Source organism: Eublepharis macularius, chromosome 3, assembly GCF_028583425.1.
Source record: "Eublepharis macularius isolate TG4126 chromosome 3, MPM_Emac_v1.0, whole genome shotgun sequence".
Taxonomy (NCBI): domain Eukaryota; kingdom Metazoa; phylum Chordata; class Lepidosauria; order Squamata; family Eublepharidae; genus Eublepharis; species Eublepharis macularius.
The window spans coordinates 146,906,846-146,913,915 of record NC_072792.1 but is presented as its reverse complement, the minus strand read 5'-3'; positions in this window follow the sequence as shown (position 1 = coordinate 146,913,915).

Here is a 7,070-nt window from a genome sequence, read left to right as displayed (position 1 = left end):
GTAACTACAGATAAATATTTGCTGAATTAATATGCCACATTCCATGACCCAGATGAACCTTGATACTTTTTGTTTTCTAGTTTGCCAGCATATTTATAGATTATGACCAGGAGGGCTAGAAACATTTTTTTTGCAAAATAATATGAAGATTTTCAGAATCCTTTCTTAAGCAACTGAATTGTAACTAGAGGCCAGATTCTATGCTGAGTGATATGAATACTACCTATCACAATGTATGATATCAATTATAGTATGATAAGGATAGGTAAGGATGGGTTAGGGTAGGTGCAAAAAATGTTTGAGGACAGTTTTGCAGAAAGAACAGGACCCAGAGATGAGCAAGACAAGTGTAGATATTCTGGAGACAGAGAGAAAGAGAAAAATATTTGGTAGGAATGGAAGACCTTTTGATGGCAGTGTGGTCTACATTAATGTTGTACTAGGAACAAGTAGATCTGAATTTGAATCCCTGGGTAAACCAGGGTCACTTTCTTTCAGCTTCATAGGGTTATTATGGGGCGGAGGAGCAGTTTATACCACACTGAGTTTTTTGACATAAACATGGGATATAAAAGTGAAGACTGAATGGTTGGGCAAATGAGAGTTTCCTCAACTCTGTGAGTAAACTTTTTGGCTAAGTCAAATGCGTGTGTGGACACAGAAGAGGTGTGGACAAGAAATTTGTATTAAACATGAAGGGTGAAGAATAGCCAAAGAAGAAATTCAACTTGGTCCGTGTAGTAAACATGGGAAACAATCCTTGCACCACAGAAGACAGCTGCAGTAGCTGAGGGAAAGAACTGAAAGAAACAATGCCAGAGTTTGGCAGAGTGGATTGAGGAAGGAAATGTGGGTTACTCTGGGAAGAGAGAAATGGTACAACATTACAGTAGATTCAACTGGGGGACTAGGGAAAGGAAAAGAGAGTCAATGGCTCCAAAAAATAATACCAAGATACTGAAAAAAGAAAATATGGTTACGATTACTCTCACTTGAATTAAAATGATGGGGTTATCTTAAGGCTGGCAGATATTGTGGCAATGAGAGGTTCTAAAAAGTTGAGAAAAATGCAACCCTTGCCATTAAGTGCTTTTAAGAGCTGTTTTTTTCCTCCAAGGAAGTGGCTTCTTTTTGCACTTCTTTATCCTACTCCAGCTATTCCTCCAGTTTCTCACTTTTTTGAGCAGGGGAGTGGGAGGGGGAGGGATAAGAAGGCTTCGGCTTCTGGGAATGATTTTGTGACTAAAGCAAGATTTTTTTTTGCCTTCCCTTGAGAGGAGAGGAAGCTTCATGCCATTTGTATTTCCATCTGGCACGCAATGGTTACGCTAGTACCTGTGGAAAGCATTTATTGCCCTGTTTCATCTTGCAAAGCCCTTCCTTATTCTTCTTATTAAAAATATTGATGCCATTTTCCAAGAAATGCACCCTAAATATATTTAATTAGGCATTAAATTTAGATTTAACGGGATAGTAACTGCTTCCTAAGTAAATAGTCTGAGATAAGGAAATATTTAGCCAGATTTAGCAGTTGTGTAGCAGATGCTACTCGTATTGCATAATTGTTAATCTCCGACAAATATGTTTTCTTTACTCCACTGGTATTTAATTAACATATAATAACTCTTATTAACTGTAAATGAATTGCTCACATGATGCTGTGGGGAGAAGTATATGAAGCTCTACGGATATAGTAGGGTGATTGCATTCAACGTTTCACACTAGCACGCCTCTTCCCTGCTTTTAGTTTCTTTACAATAGTGTCCTTGTCAGGGTCATCTGGAACAAGAGAGGGAAAAGCTTCATTATGAAAATAGCATATCAATACATGAACAGTTCCCCTCCAGTCCTTCTAGGACTACTGTCTAGGACAGCAGTGTTGCAAATTAGAAGGAACAAAAATCACTTTTATTTCAAACACTGGATAATCTGTATGTTCAGGCTGGATACTGGATTTGTATGAAAAATCAGGATAACAGAATAGTCTACAGCATTGCACAGCTGATGTTACCAGGATAGTGTTCGTGCTAAATTTGGGGGTATAGTGGTATGCATGTATGTGTCAAACTCCAGAAAACTTGCTTTCAATTTCCCTGTGTGCACGAAACAGCCTTTTTTCTTAAATTGGAGACTAATTCACAGTAAAATATTCTAGTTTTGAATTCTGTGCATGATAATCATTATCTCAAAGTCCAGATTTCAAAAACTGGAGTTTGAGAGATCCACATAATTCTACTGGAGTATATATAGCACATATAATTGTTAGAAGTGCCACCATTTAGCTGATGGAATTAAAAATGTTTGCAAAATGTGTCTTTAGGTATTAACCTTTTCATTTTTGCTTGAGAAAAAGAACTTTAAAAATCATAAGCTTGCTCACTTCTATACCAAGAAGACACCATCCGCTAAGGGAGACCTGCATGTAGATACAGATGCTCATCTTGATGTGCACTTGCATTCACCTTGCTGTGCTCATCTGGGTCCTAATGAACTAGCTACATCTGTCTTTTTTATTCATGTGCATCATTAGCCAGGCTATCAATTGCTGTGTGCAACTAATGCTGTTTCAGAGCCTATTTTGACAGATTGGAACTACAGAGAGCCAGGTTCAAATCCCCACTCAGCCATGATATTCATTGGGTGACCTTGGGTCAATCACTCTTTCTCACTCTAAACTACTTTACAGGGCTGTTGTGAGATAGATCAAGATGGGAAGCTGCGTTAGTCTTTCTGTAGCAGTAGAAAAAAGCAAGAGTCCAGTAGCACCTATAAGGCTAACAAAATTTGTGGTAGAGGATGAGCTTTTGTGAGTCACAGTTCACTTCTTCAGATACAGCTACAGTGTGAGTCCATCTGCAGGATTGTTGTGAGAATGTGAGTTCTTTACAGAAAGAGCAGGCTAAAAAAACATGTCAGAACAATGATAGAACTAAAAGTTAGTTTTCTAAACACAATGTATTGGATTTTAATGTATTGGATTTTAAATTTACTGTTAAAAAAATTAAGTAACACATTGGAATCTCAATCCAACAATTAAAAACAAATTCCAAATCTAGCCCTTTGGGGCCTTTCACCTAAAAATTGACCTTTTATTTTATTCCTTCCATTTTACATTGGGTGATACTGGTCCTATCCAGATTCTGGACTCTGGTTTCCTGTTAAATCCTGTCCTTATGTTCACAAACGTGAGGAAAGGAAGATGTCAGAACTGACTGAGCCGTCATCGTGGGCTTCTTACTTAATTAAGCTCCTTCCTTGTGCAGTGATGCCAATGGTGCATGAGCTGCTACGTGAATTCTCTTTGGGTCAGGTCAGCAACGCTGCTGCAAGGATGTGGGGCTCAGCTGGCAGTGATGGCATTTGGGGAAGACAAACTGAGCATTCACACTGTGGGCAACTCAATGCCATCATTGTCTGCACTCCAATTAGACCCTCACAGACCTGAGGGCACAGCAAAAAGAGCTAGAGTGAGAGAGTGAGGAAGGGCTAGTTTGAGGGTGCAGCAGGGATTGTTTTATCTGGGAGAGGGAAGCACAAGAGGAAGAAATATTTGAGCTAATTGCCAAGAAGAATGTTCCCCTTTTCATCAAAGGGACTAATGACTCCATGCTGCTTTGCCAAACTGTTGATGATAAAATTCTCTCAGGGCTTTCCACTACCCCCCCCCCCGCCTTGCTCTTTTTGTTCACCCCCTCCTTTTCAGTTCTTAGATAGTTGTGGTTTGTTTTTTTTAACTTAGAAGATATTATAATATAGGAAAGTATAGATAACACTGAGGTTATCATAGTCATGCATAGATAACATTGAGATTACATTTTAGGAAGGTTTTCTTGTATTTATTAATGACAGTGTACAGATGAGTCTTAAACAGAAGACATTCAAGTCAGATACACTGGTCAGAAGAGAGACAGTAAGGAAAAGGACCAGACACTGTTTGGGATTCAATAGAAAGGACAGTTCAGTGGGGAGGGGGGAAGTTTGTGAGTGTGTTCCCAGAGCTGAGTTCAGGTGTTACTTTTAGCTGTTTTCACGTCTTTTGTCACATAAGGATGGGGTTACCAAAAAGCTTGGAGAAAAATATCCTGTCTCTTTAATAGAGGCTTAATGGGATGCTATTTACCAGGTGATTATAAACCACCCTTATGCCATGAAAAGTATCAGCTGTCCATTTCTTCACATTAAGAAACCTTTCCAGTCTTGCTGATCAACCCACATGAGAATGGTCTGCTCAAACTAAGGGCACACAATATGAACCAGGAGACTGCAGTCTCCAGTGGGGCCACATCCGGAACCTGTAAGCTAGTTTGAGGCTTTGGTGAACAATAGTGGTAACTGGTAAGATACCGCGGAGAGTATCACTTCAGATTGCAGGGGGGGACATCAGACCTTTGAATGCTCTCCTGCCTCCTCCCTGCACGAAGTAAACCGACATATTAGGGAAGAGTGTTATGTGCTTCTATGCATTTGCTTATGGCATGCAAGGACCTTTTTACCCACATATGCCAAAACACAACTCCTCTCCAGCAGTCTGAAGGTCAGGTCTAGAATTCTGTCAGCTCGATCTACCATCTAGTTCTGCTATCTACTCTGCAGAAAGTTTGTGACAGGAAATTAGTGGGCACATTGATGACCAAAAGCTGATGAGGAAAACTCAGCATGGGTTCTGTAAGGGAAGATCTTGTCTCACCAATCTGTTAGAGTTCTTTGAGGGAGTGAACAAACAAGTGGACAAGGGAGACCCGATAAATATTGTTTATCTTGACTTCCAGAAAGCTTTTGACAAAGTTCCTCATCAAAGGCTCCTAAGTAAGCTCAGTAGCTATGGGATAAAGGGCCAAGTCCTCTTGTGGATCGAAAACTGGCTAATTAATAGGAAACAGAGAGTGAGTATAAACGGGCACTTCTCACAGTGGAGGGTGGTGAGCAGTGGGGTGCCACAGGGGTCTTGTTTATTAATGATTTGGAATTGGGATTAAGCAGTGAAGTGGCTAAATTTGCAGATGACACGAAATTGTTCAGGGTGGTGAAAGCCAGAGAGGATTGTGAGGCACTCCAAAGGGATCTGTCGAGGCTAGAAGAGTGGGCATCCATGTGGCAAATGAGGTTCAATGTAGCCAAGTGCAAAGTAATGCACATTGGAACCAAAAATCCAAAATATAAATACAAGTTGATGGGGTCTGAACTGGCCGAGACTGACCAAGAGAGAGATCTTGGAGTCATGATAGATAACTCACTAAAAACGTCAGCACAGTGTGTGACTGCCATAAAAAAAGCTAATGCTATGCTAGGGGTTATTAGGAAAGGGATTGAAAACAAATCAGCCGGTATCATAATGCCTCTGTATAAATCGATGGTGAGGCCTCATTTGGAGTACTGTGTACAGTTCTGGTCGCCACACCTTAAAAAAGATATCATAGCACTGGAAAAAGTACAGAGAAGGGCAACTAAAATGATTAAAGGGTTGGAACACTTTCCCTATGAGGAAAGATTGAGGCGCTTGGGGCTCTTTAGCCTGGAGAAAAGACGACTGAGGGGAGACATGATAGAGGTTTACAAGATAATGCACGGGTTAGAGAAGGTAGAGAAAGATGTGTTTTTCTCCCTTTCTCACAATACAAGAACTCGTGGGCACTCTATGAAATTATTGAGCAGTTGGGTTAGAACAGATAGAAGAAAATACTACTTTACACAAAGGGTGATAAACACATGGAATTCGTTGCCACAGGAGGTGGTGGCAGCTACAAGCATTGCCAGCTTCAAGAGGGGACTGGACAAATATATGGAGCAGAGGTCCATCAGTGGCTATTAGCCACAGGAGATAGATGGCATTCTCTTTGTGGAGAGGTGGTGCTCTGTTGTCTTGGTGCTGGAAGGAGGGCTTCTGGTGTCCTGGCCTCACTGACAGTCCTTTAGATGGCACTGGATTTCTAGCCACTGTGTGTGACAGAATGTTGGACTGGATGGGCCACTGGCCTGATCCAACATGGCTTTGCTTATGTTCTTATGTTCTTAAAAGTGCCCATGTTGGAAATCCTGTTCCTGTAGGTGAAGAATATAGCGCATGGCAAGGGATGGTTTCATTCAGGGGCGTGTGCACTGCCACTGGCCCCACTCCTGACCTCTATGTGCTCTGGTCTCTGCAGAATCTAAGCATGTATGCTGAAACACTGCCTTGCACTATCCTTACCTTGAACTTTTCCAGGGTACAGGCTACAGGGGTGCCCCTGTAATTTCACAGCACTTCTCTCTCTTTCTATGTCACATACACACACACACAACTGTGCAGGATTGGGTTTACATGCACACAAGTTCCAAGGATGCGTGGTGGTCAGGAGTGGGGCCATCTGCTGCTCAGGGCTGGCAGGTCTTTCAGCTTGTGGCAAGGCATTTCTCAGGGCAAAGCCACTTGTCTGATTCATCTACTGCAAACGGACATGCCAGTTAGTCCGCTTGGGCCTCGTGTGAAAGACTGCCTGCTCTTCTAAACGCTTCACACCGGCTACAAACGGAGGAGCGCTAACTTGTGACTTTGCTTCACAGCAGCCCACCCTGCCCGGCGCCTGCTCTCCTTCCAGTCTCCTTTGAATTCACTCCGCCGGCTCTCCTCGTCTGTCGAGGCCCCCTGCCGCCGCCGGCCTGCCCCTCCGCCGCTCTCCGAGCCCCTCTGCCTCCTCTCTGGTCTCCCACCCTCTCGAGCCTCCCGCGGGCCCTCTGTCTGGAGGGGCTCGGGAAGGCCTCGAATGAAACTGTTGTCGTGACAACCCAAAGGAGCATCAGCTTTGATCCGGGCGGGCGGGCAGCAGCTGAAGGGGACAGTTGTGCGAGCGGAAGGGGGCGGGCGGCGAAGAGAGGCGGCAGAGCCCGCCGAAGGGAGGCAGGAGCGCGGGGGAAGGAGTTGCCCGAGAGGCAGCCTGCGAGGGGCGCCCCCTCCCCTCCCCTCCCCTCCGCCCGAGCTGAGCTCCGGCTTCGCCAGGGAGCCGCTCGCTCGCTCTTCCTCCCTCCCCTCCCCTCGCCTCTCCTCTCCCTCCGTCGCCCCCTCCCTCGCTCCGCCTGGGAAAGTGGGTTAGGAA